Source organism: Lithobates pipiens, unplaced genomic scaffold, assembly GCF_037356315.1.
Source record: "Lithobates pipiens isolate NorthernLeopardFrog02 unplaced genomic scaffold, aLitPip1_a1.2 Scaffold_25, whole genome shotgun sequence".
In the NCBI taxonomy this organism is placed as follows: Eukaryota; Metazoa; Chordata; class Amphibia; order Anura; family Ranidae; genus Lithobates; species Lithobates pipiens.
This window is the reverse complement of record NW_027507787.1, coordinates 66,229,462-66,241,804: the sequence shown is the minus strand read 5'-3', so window position 1 is coordinate 66,241,804 and position 12,343 is coordinate 66,229,462. Positions and strand designations below refer to the sequence as shown.

General features: G+C 41.4%; 2 protein-coding genes across 3 annotated transcripts in view; one reads left to right on the top strand and one right to left on the bottom strand.

The window, feature by feature from the left end:
- Positions 1-5,595, bottom strand: part of CUNH10orf105 (chromosome unknown C10orf105 homolog) — a 59,982-nt gene extending 54,387 nt beyond the window's left edge. Inside the window, exon 1 of the mRNA XM_077454576.1 lies at positions 5,240-5,595. The gene's annotated coding sequence lies outside the window, so the exon portion shown is untranslated. The remainder of the gene's footprint in view (positions 1-5,239) is intronic.
- CDH23 (cadherin related 23) overlaps positions 1-12,343 on the top strand; it is a 1,769,196-nt gene that overhangs the window by 1,377,274 nt on the left and 379,579 nt on the right. The gene's annotated exons all lie outside the window — the stretch shown is intronic.

Genomic DNA, 12,343 nt, shown 5'->3' with positions numbered 1-12,343 from the left:
CATCAGTGCCACGTATTAGTGCCATCTGTCATCAGTGTCAGGTATTAGTGCCATCTGTCATCAGTGCCACGTAATAATGTCATCTGTCATCAGTGTCATGTATCAGTGCGTATTAGGGCCACGTGTCATCAATGCCTAAATGCTGATTCATCTATGAAACAAGTGTATTTGATTGAGGAATTGAATCATTCATTCAAACCCATTTTTTTTTATAATTCTGAGTAATTTAACATTTTTAATAGACTTCAGCAATTAACATAAATTATGTAATTTTGTTTAGTTGTTTGTTCAGAATCGTGATATCTATTTTTATTCTCAGTTTATCCTGAATTGTGTAGCTCTAATACATAGCTTGTGTATGTATCATTTTGTTCTATTTAAAGTAATGTATAGAAGGTAGGGCCTGAAAGTGACTTAAGCCCAAGGGCCCCCACCACCCTAAGTCCTACCCTGTGTACAGCAGAGCTGTTTGTTGCACAAACTTATTTAAAGTGTACAGTACAATAATAAAAAAAAAAGCTGAGTGTGCTGCTCCGAATCACGTACTAGACTGCCCAGACAGCTGCTGGAGGGGTAAAGTGGTCTGGCAGCTGACCGTTCTTGTGTCATTTTGCCACAATCGTCATGCATATCGTACTGTTTGCTTTTGGCTACTGTTATCTGTTTATGTAGGAATGGTAGAATCTTAGCCAGAATACAGTAGTTCATACAAATAAGTATAATGTCATGTTGGCATCAGCAGGGAGTGATCACTACCTGGCCAGCATAAACTACGGTATGAAGTATTTTGATAGCTACCTCCTCTTTAAAGTTTACATAGACTTAGCTTCAAACTGAGCGTAAACACAGCATCACAGACAAGGCTGGAGTCTTTTATCTTCACGAGTGATTGATGGGGAGTAGCATTCATTTATAAATCTCTTTGTAGATTTGCTATTGAAACAGTTTTTTTCTACCAAATACTTATAATGCCATAGTTATGGACGATCTCTGTTTTCTAGTCATAGCAGAAATCCCTGGAAGCCTCTTTTTTTTGTGTTTTACCTACTTCACAGTAAATACATCATTTTCTACAAGATTTCTTATTCTGCATACAGGTGATGTTGTAATTTAGTGATTCTGGGCACAGTTGTCTGCCTAGACTCACCAGCGTGTGCTCTACAGATTTGCGTTATTTATAATGAGAATCTGTGGTGGGTGGACAGGCTGAATGCAAAAGAGCATTTAAATGTTCAAGGCCTCACTTTCAGGGTATGGAGTGTCTGTGATTGTGAGCCTGGAATGGTGAGCGAAGTGAGTCCTCCATAGAAAGCAATGGCAAGCCTGTGATCAGTGCTCCTTCTCCACATAATAATGTCCTCTCTACTGCCCTATTAAATCAAGTGTATCTACTGGCAAAAATGAAAGAAAAAAAAGGTTATACAGAATAACAACGTGTACTGTGATTTTTCTGACCTATTTCTACAGAACCATACAAAGTAATTGTGTCAAAAAACCATTTGTTCTGATGGAGTGACAATGCTTACCATCTGCCAATAAAATGGCAAACAGCCTCGTCACCCATCCGACCACAACCTGGGCCTGTGCAACAATAGTATGTTCTAAATGTAAAGTACTCCATTTCATTTTATTTTATAATATTCATATTATGCCTCTACTGCTGGCAGAACATTCAGGGATTTTGGGACCTGTAGTTTTACTGCTAAATGCACATTACAATGTTCTGACACATGGATGCCACAAAAAAGTACACTCCCCTACTAGAGGTAATGGAAAACAAAAATTGTTATTATACTAGATATACTGTCTATTATACTATACTACAACTATAATGTTATGGAAAGTGTATATCTACTTTTAACAACATCTATAGTCTACTTTATGCTTTGTTTTAATTTTTAAAAAGTGCCATATTGTTTTTATATGACAATGCAAACCATTATAATAGGTCCAGCAATACTGTGCTTCATGTTCAAACTATTAGAGAATGCATTTTTGCAGGCTACTAAACAGACTTCAACTCTCCTGACCCTTTGGGCAGCATGCTAATTATTAGGGTGTGTATGTAAGAACGAGTGCTTTCGGTGAAAAAATAGGGGTAGGGCATGGCCATCCTCTCAATGACAAGTTATAAGTTGGTCTATTAACAGTGACAACACTCATAGTCACTATCTGATATGCCAGTGTACCCTGCTGTTATTCTGTGGGTACAGCTTACTGTCAGGACCTGGGTCTGAACCTGCAACCCTGTCTGATCCATTAGACAATCCTGCCTTGTGCCTTGACTTCTGCTAAACCTTGAACTCCTTGTTCCTCCAATGAATTCCCTATTTAAGCCATGCCTTTGCATGCTTTTGTCACTCCTACTGCCATCCATCTCTGTTACTGTTCATTACCAACTTTTGGCTTGTTCAAACTATGACCACTTGTTACTGACCTTTGGCTTGTTTATTGACTACACTTCTGCGTGATCCCTACCTGTTATATATTCCCGACTTGCTCACCTCCTGGTGGGGCAATCCTGAGGACTGCAACCTGGTACTAACATGCAGCAAAACAGTGCTTAGACTCCGCACCTCAGGTGAGCCTGTGTCATCCACTAGGTGCCCTGCTGCTGCACTAATGCAACTAGTCGGTGGGAGCCTCTCTACTGCTAAAGCTAATGGCCTTTGTGCCTGACCCTGACTATGACACTTACATAAGACTGACTATGCTGTCCTGAATTCATAAATGGTGGAATATCATTGTCACCCTAACAAGGATGCAATATGCAATATGCTTTTGTGTTTCTTTGACTCCCATTTGTGTTGCATTTATCTGCTTTTGACTTGCCTTTGATTAGTGTGTGAGTTGCTTCAAGCTACTTTACATTGATTCTAAAATGCCTTAAGCTGCTTTTTCACTCTCATTGACTTACATCAGAAAGGACTACAATCATGTAAACAAAGCCTAATGCAAAAAGCTCTGATGGTTTTCCTGACGGAATTCCGCTCAAGCTGTCTTGCCTACACACGGTCACACCAAATTCCGATCGTTTAGAACACGGTGACGTACAACACGTACGACGGGACTAGAAAAGGCAAGTTCAATAGCCAGTAGCCAATAGCTTCTCGTAGTTGAATCTGAGCACGTGTAATTTTTGGTGTGTCGGAATTGCATACACACGATCGGAATTTCCGATAGAAAGTTTTTCCGTCGGGAAAAATGAGAACATGCTATCAATTTTTGGCTGGCAGAAATTCGGACAGCTAAATTCCGATGGAGCATACACACGGTCACATTTTCCGATGAAAAGCTCTCATCGGTCTTTTTTTTGGCCGGAATTCCGATCGTGTGTATGCAGCATAAGAGTGCGGTTGGCAGAACTTCTCCAATATATACTCTCTCCATCAGGAGCATGTACAGTTATTTACAGGTTTCCTGTGTGTCCCTTCCCTGATTGGCTAAAACAGCTGACGATTACACTCTGTCGTAACTAAAGTTTTGGTGAGGGCTTTTTTTTTGTATCTTAATACTAAATAGTGGCATGCAGAAATAAAGACTAAAAACCCATCTGCAATGTTCTGATGAAAATCGGTCCTATAAAATACAATAAGGGGAATTTATCAGTGGAGCAGCTGTGCATAGCAGCCAAATAGGTTTTATCTTTCATTTTCAAAGTTTAACTGAACAAGCTGAAGATGAAAGCTGATTGGTTGCCATGCACAACTCCTCCAGTTTTGGTAAATGAACCCCAACACATACATATCTGTGCAGTTTTCATGAATTTAAAAATATAGCAAAAAGCATGACAATCTGTCTGGTGTGATAAGCAATTATAGCATTTAAAGTGATTTTAAAAGACATTTTAAAATGATCTGATTGCTACTGTGTGCGATACCGGAAATTTTCCTTGCACGTAATTTTAAAGGACACTTGCTTTGAAGTCCTCAAAAGCAGGATCTCGCCTGATTTGTTATATACACTTGTTCTAAGAAGTACAACGTTTACAGATGCTTTTAAAATGTTGGCTACTAATTCTAAATAAAATATATATTTAAAAGCAGACCTGCAATGCCAGTTCATAACCCCCACCCCCATCCATTGCATGTTTATACTTCCTTCACTCCCCCATTGTTCTGTTCTCACTCCAAGCAAGCAGCACTGGGCCAATCAACATGTATGGAAGAGCATGTGACTCAGTCCATCTAACAGTGCTGGGCCAATCAACATGTATGGAAGAGCATGTGACTCAGTCCATCTAACAGTGCTGGGCCAATCAACATGTATGGAAGAGCATGTGACTCAGTCCATCTAACAGTGCTGGGCCAATCAACATGTATGGAAGAGCATGTGACTCAGTCCATCTAACAGTGCTGGGCCAATCAACATGTATGTAAGAGCATGTGACTCAGTCCATCTAACAGTGCTGGGCCAATCAACATGTATGGAAGAGCATGTGACTCAGTCCATCTAACAGTGCTGGGCCAATCAACATGTATGGAAGAGCATGAGACTCAGTCCATATAACAGTGCTGGGCCAATCAACATGTATGGAAGAGCATGTGACTCAGTCCATCTAACAGTGCTTGGCCAATCAACGAGTACAGAGGAGCATGTGACTCACTCCATCTAGCAGCGCTGAGCCAATCAACCAGTATGGAGGAGCATGTGACTCATTCCATCTAGCAGCACTGGGCCAATCAACGGGTATGTAAGGACAGGTTACTCACTCCATCTGACAGTGTTTGACCAGTCACTGCCATCACATGGATGTCAATAACCCTTGGTGTGCTGTGACTCTGGCAACTTTTAGCCCACACAGGATTTTCCTTCACTCCTTGTGGTTGAATGGAGTAGTGAGGGAGTGAAAGAATATGTACAGTATATGTTGCTAGGGAGGGCAAGGTGGACCAGACATACTACATGACTACTTTAATCCAACTTCTCAATTATTGCATAAACAAAGCAATGATTTGCTTGAAGCCCAAGAGAATAGGGATATGGGTCCTATCCAAAACCCCCCTGTAAAAGATTATTTTAAAATGATGAAGTTGTAGTCACTGTGCTTTATTCGGTCTGACATTGCCCGTATTTAGAGACTTGAAACAGGAAAGGTAGCAATGACTGGGTCTCTTGCTGTGTTGGCATTTTCTTAACATACCTATAGCAGGTTGATCCCAAATTTAAACAGATTGAACCAAAATGGATCCAGCAACACCGTTGAAAAGACAAAAATTTCTTAAAGGAAAAAGTTTACCTGACTATAAGATTTTCTCATCCAGTCCGCAGTCCTCTCATGCTTTTGGTTTTCTCAGCTGGTTGCCTGTTTTTTCCAAGTTCTGTGCCCTTTGCTTTGGGGGAGGATGGAAAGATAGAGGCAGCATGAGGGAGGAGAGGGGAGTGGGTGATGCAGACAAAGGAGCGAAAGCAAGAAGTATTGGGAAGCAAATGACTAATTCTGCTTCAGTACTGTTGCGTCTTTCATTCAGGGATAAACAACAGACTATATTACCGTTGCCACACTTTAAACACTGTTACAATCCAGTCAATGTCTTAATGTATTCATTGTTAAATGTATTCCTCTATAAACTTTAAGTCTGTCTCCCAAGCAACTCCTTTCCCCCTGTGGGATGTTTACATGGTACAGTCTGGTAGCAGGATTTTGTTCTCTGAATGCCAGCCTTCAGGTTGCTCTGAAGTTGAGATGGGCTTAAAAGGGGGGGGGGGAGGGATGTTTTGAAGGTTTGTATAAAGAATCTCTTTATATTCCTCCCATGAAGCAGATTTCCTTCCATGAGTGTTTAATTTAACATTTCCACTTTTAACACGCTCTTCTTTGCCTTTTTCACTGTTGATGATTAAAAGCACAACATAAGCACCGAGGAAGCTATTAATAAGTAAGTTGCAAGGATGCCAGCTTAATGCATGTGCTGGAAGTGCAACCGAGCTGTTAAAGCAGGTGTTTACACCAATACGGCATCACTATATGTGTTTGTAATATGCAAAATAGCACAGATGATTCATACAAGTTGTTAACCAAAAGATTCCCAGCTGATTATCTATGAAATCATGCCTAAGCATCAGAATGCACACATTTTGCATAGTTTCTGCTGTCACAGGTGAAATCAACTGGGGAAATTCTTTTACTGACTAAAGAAAATCTGTACCGAGAGAAACATGAAGTCTTCTGTTTGTTTTTTTTGTTTTTTATTTAATTTTTTTTTGTTTTTTGGCAAAAAAAAAGTCTTATGTTGTTGACCTTACATTATACAAATGCTAGTTGCATACCTCCCAACTGTCTGAGATGTGAAAGAGGGACACCCTTCTGCAGAATGTAGGAAAAGGACACATTTCTGCTACAAACCCATTGATGTGTCCGGGAAGCATGCAAAAAATGGCTGGACAGGCTCACAAGTGCTTTTCCACCAATGAAGGCCCCTTGAGCCCATAAGGAAAGGAAGCCTTGACTGATGGTAACATTGCTTTATAAGCCAGTGTGCTCCTAAGCAGCAAAATTAAGTAGCTCTAAGGTGATGGGGCAGAACCTGAACCAGCTTCGTAAAAAAGCTGTTTGCCAACCTGCACTGTGTAAGGACAATTGTCACAGTTTTATTGGCAGTTTGACCTTGCCAGCAGGTAATGTTGTCTCAATGGGCTATGCCTTCATGCGGAAGTTGGGTCAGTCTAATGCCTGTCTGGCACTCATGGTAAGGACAGGCCTTTAGACAACATTGAGTTTCTGTTAACATGCTCACAGTATAATTTTGACTGGTTAAGTTATTACATTTGAACTTTTAAATAAAGTTGTGGCCTTGCCCTTTCCAACTTAATCTGTCTAAGTTTTTGGGCACAGTTGTTTGTTAATGTAGTTGTGGCTTTAAGCCTATACTCCTTAACTGTGTGTAAATAATCAATCTGCGCAATCCAATACTATATCAGTGAAATGAATTTAAAAAGTTGCTAGCCAAAACCTATAAGTGATTCAAACCTTAGTGAACTAATATATACAACAGAATGATGAGCGCAACTTACAAAAAATAACCACAATATAATAAAAGTGCAAACAATTGAGCAAAAAATGTGTACACAAAAAAAAAAAATACAATACAATGTATATCCAAAAATATCAAAGAAGGAAACAATAAAAGTGGCAAAAATTCTGCAAAAAATATATGTATGTTCAAAAAAATAGTCCACCGTATATATCCAAAAATATCAATGGGAAAGAAAATAATTCAAATATTAATTCAAATATAAAATATATTCAAATTCAAATATCCAATTTGAATCCACTCCAATCACCAGTGTGACATGTAATGCAAATGTGAATCATCCACCCTTGTAGATTAGCCTCTCATCTCACTGCCATGACCCCTGCCTTACCAGTAGGTCTCACCACAGATTTTTCCCTCTCTGGGGATGAAGACAAACTACTACCACTTCAAATGCCTCTTACTCGGATGGATGGATTATTAGATTTCCAATCCCCACAGCGTACATGCAGGAAGAAAAAGCACACAGATTTAGCACTCTCCGTTTAGGCTCCATGCACACTGAAACTGCAGTTTTTGGAAGTTTGGGAGGTTTTTTTTTTAACAGCCCATAAACTCCTCTCTATGTTATCATATGTGTCCATGCACACATGGGCGTTTTTGGATGTTTATTAGCAGTGGAGTTTATGGGTTGTTTTCTAACCACCCTAAAATCGCATTCAGGAGCTGTTTTTCTGACCACAAAAGAAACGCTTAAAAACGTTAAATGTGTATAAATGCTGATAAATGTCGATAAACGATCAAAAATATGGTTTACCAGCGTTTAAGGCCTTAAAACTTTACATTTACCGGTATTTAGAAAAAGGTATAATATTGCAAAAATGGCACTATAGGCAATGCTAACCATGAATTACATGTCTGTCATATACAATCACAGGATCTTTAGATGCAGAGATGATCGCGGCATGGCGTCCTATACGTATGTTACGTCCAAACCTCGGGACTTCCTCAGTGAGGCTATCCTACGCTACTAAGGATCCTGTGATTGTATATGACAGACATGCAATTCATGGTTAGCACTGCCTATAGTGCAATACTTTACCCTTTTCTAAATACATGTGAAATTTTAAACGGAGAACACTAGATCTGTGTGCTTTTTCTTTCACCATGTATGCTGTGGGGATTGGAAATCTAATAATCCATCCATCCATCCGAGTAAGAGGCATTTAAAGCAGCAGTAGTTTGTCTTTATCCCCAGAGAGGGAAAAACATGTGGTGAGACCTACTGGTAATGCGTGGTCACGGCAGTGAGGTGAGAGACTATTCTACAAGGGTGGCGGATTCCCATTTTGTATTACATGTTACACTGGTGATTGGAGTGGATTCAGTTTGGATATTGTTTTCTTTTCCTTATATTTTTGGATATAGGTCAATTAACCCCCACCAGCAAATCATTAGTGTGTGAGAAAACCAGTGTATCCAGAGAAAACCCATGTAAACATAGAGAGAACATACAAACTCCATGCAACTAGAGACATTGTTGGGATTTAAACCAATGACCCTAGTACAGATTTTTTTTTTTTTTTTTTTTTTTTATATATATAGCTAGGCAAGGTTTTCACACTTAAATATACAACATATTTTGAGACTCTGGATGGTCACTTCATCAAGATGGTAGGTATAAAATAAACATACATACCACATAAACGGTTTCAAATTCATTCTATAATACATACTGGGTCATATGTACAGTTGTGTTCATAAGTTTACATACTTTGGCAGAATTTATGCTTTCTTGGCCATTTTTCAGAGAATATGAATGATAACACAAAAACGTTTCTTAAGCCGCGTACACACGGGCGGACTGTATGGCCTACTTAGTCCATCGAAACACATTTCAGCGGACAGTCCGCTCGTGTGTGGGCTTCAGCTGACTTTTTCAGCGTGCAGTCTGGCGTACTAAGTATTTCGGAATTTTCAAAATTCTGTCCGTCATACTTTGGTTTCAGCGGACAATCCGCTCGTCAGTAGGCTAGTTCGACTGACTAAGAATGGCGCATGCTCAGAAAGGATTTACACGGCGAATGGTTGCATTGCTGTGTATTGGACTTCCTATTTCTAGTCCCGTCGTACGTGCTGTACACGTCATTGCGCAAGCTTTCGACGGACTGTTTGTGCATCCGTGTGTGGTCAAGTCCGTTCATTCGAAAGTAGGACGGACTGTCCGTCGGATTGTATGACGGACTAAGTAGGCCATACAGTCCGCCCGTGTGTACGCGGCTTTACACTCATGGTTAGTGTTTGGTGGAAGCCATATATTATCAATCAACTGTGTTGTTTACTCTCTTTAAATCATAATCACAACAGAAACTACCCAAATGACCCTGATCAAAAGTTTATATACCCCAGTTCTTAACCTCTTCCCATCCCACGTATAGTCAAATGACGGCCGCAAGTTGTCTCTCTCATCCTGTGTGGCCATCATATGATGTCCTCAGATTCCTGGCCGCCAGGGGGCGCAAGCGCACCACCATGTCACTCAGGAGCCGATGCGCGTGCCTGGCACCCACGATTTCTTGTCACATGGAAGGGATGTATACACACAGATCCACGTTCTGTCGGGAAAAGAGACTGATCGTGTGTTCCCAGTACAGAGGAACACCGATCGGTCACCTCCCCCCAGTTAGTCCTCTCCCCCCACAGTTAGAATCCATCCCTAGGTAACACATTAACCCCTTTATCGCCCCCCTAGTGTTAACCCCTTCCCTGCCAGTGACCTTTATACAGTAATCGGTGTATTTTTATAGCACTGTTAGCTGTATAAATGTGAATGTTCCCAAAATAGTGTAAAAAATGAATAACCATAAATCTATATCCTATTTCATAGGTGCTATAACTTTTGCGCAAACCAATCAATATACGCTTATTGCTATTTTTTTTGTACCAAAAATCTGTAGAAGAATACATATCAGCCTAAAATGAGGAAGAAATATGTTTTTTTTGTTTGTTTTTTTTTTTTTAAATTGGGATATTTATTATAGCAAAAAGTAAAAAATATAGTTTTTTTTTTCAAAATTGTCAGCCATTTTTTGTTTATAGCACAAAAAATAAAAACCACAGGGGTAATCAAAAAACCACCAAAAGAAAGCTCTATTTGTGGGGAATAAATGATCAAAATGTCATATGGGTACAGTATTGTATGACCTCGCAATTGTCATTCAAATCGTGACAGCGCTGAAAGCTGAAAATTTGCCTGGGCAGGAAAGGGGTGAAAATGCCCTGTATTGAAGTGGTTACTACCGTGTATTGCCCCCTTTAACATCAATGACAGCTTGAAGTCTTTTGTGTTATTTGTGGATGAGGTTCTTTATCTTAAAAGCCTCCAGTTCCTGTAAATTCTTGGGCTGTCTTGCATGAACTGCAGGTTTGAGATCTCCCTAGAGTGGCTCAATGATATTGAGGTCAGGAGAATGAGATGGCCACTCCAGAACCTTCACTTTATTCTGCTGTAGCCAATGACAGGTCGACTTGGCCTTGTGTTTTAGATCATTGTCATGTTGGAATGTCCAAGTACGTCCCATGCGCAGCTTCCTGGCTGATGAATGCAAATGTTCTTCGCAGGGGCATCGCGCTAAAACAAGCAGCGCTTTACCGTAGTTTTGTGCCTCTGCCGAAGCACTTTGCAGGTGCTTCGGTGACGCTGCCCATCGATTTCAATGAGCAGGGGAGCTTTAGGATCAGTGTATCCACCGCTCCTAAAGCGCCTCAAAGAAGCTGCTTGCACTTTTTTTTTGATGTCCTGTCAGCGCAGCTCCGCAGTGTGAAAGCACTAGGGCTTTCACACTGGGATTGCAGATGAGACTTTTTTAAGGCACTTTTCAGGTGCTATATTTAGCGCCAAAGCACCTGAAAAACGCATCCAGTCTGAAAGGGGTCTTATTGAGTTTGGGTTTGATGGAGGTGGATCCATCAGAATCTTTGAATTTATAACATAACAAATTAATCTGAAATTAATTTAGTTCAATTAGTCATATGGCTTTTCTCATCCTTGCTGTTTTTACATTCTCCCAGAGGCGGCTCTTTAATTAGTCAAATTAAGCAGTCGCCTAAGGCCTCACGCTCACAGGGGCCTTGCGGATGCCTAATTTGCCTAATTAAAGAGTCCCCTTTGAGGCAGGCAAATAGGGATCCCTCTGCCATGAGCACAGTGCTGATTCCCGGCCAGTCTGTGAGCTGTACAACCCGGGGCTGTGATCAGGACCAATTCACTGGGGGATGGAAGCTCACTGACAGCTCCGGATCAAAGCCAGAGAGAGAACCAGCGCTGACAGTTCCCCCCTCCCTCACATACTGGAGAGGAGAGAGAGCTGCTTCTGCTCCTCCTCCTTCTGCCCCCTCCTCCTGTGTTTTTGTGGTCAGGATGTTTGAAGCCAGCAACCAGAAGAGGAGAAATGCAGCCTGATCCCTTCTCTCTCCTGCCACTCAGTGTGTATTCTGATGTAAAAGTCTCTCTCCCTCTCCAACCCTCCCTCACTCCCTATACAGACCAGGATCCCCCAGTTTCACTCCAGTTCTCCTTTACCCATCCCTCATCTCCTACCCACTTCACCCTTTTTACACCCTCCTCATTCTCCCCTACCCCATGGTTCCCAGTCCCATCCCCATCCTTATTTTTTTAGGGGCTAAGAAAGAAACCCGAGGTGGAGCATCTTATTACTGCTGCTGTCTGTGTGGGTGGGACGTGTATTGTGCCAGTCCCTGCTGACCCTCTTCTCTTATTCATCCCATGTGATTGGCACAGTACACATCCCATCCACACAGACAGCAGAAGTAAAAGATGCTCAACCTCTGAGTTCTTTCTTAACCCCTGCAAAGGGCATGAGTGAGGCCTCATGTCTAGATTTTCCCTAAGGCCTCACAAAGTCTAGAGCCGCCTCTGCATTCTCCCCTTTGTTCCCCAGGAATATGAGTGACATACCCCACATTTCCAGGTATGAAACATGTGAGAGGTATCAGTCTTGTACAAGCTCCAAGTCATGAGCTTCTTCTCTCTCACCCACAGGGAACAGTGGGGTGAAGAGAAGGTTAGTGTAAGCTTCTGCAGGGGTCATTATTAAGGTGAAACGTGCCCTGCATGGGGCAAAGAAGATTTTACACCTTAAAAACCGAATTTGTTTTTTATCATTTCCGGAGGGGGGTCGTCAAACAGACAATGCACCCACAGCCAAGCCCCCCTCTCGTTCGGTCAGGACATACAACCACCCCCATCGTTTGGTCGGTCGGCCCCGCACTTGGCACACTTCCCTCCAGGCAGTGGCTTCTCCTGGGTCTCCTCATGGCGACCGTGCATCTCCTCCCTCCTTCACCTA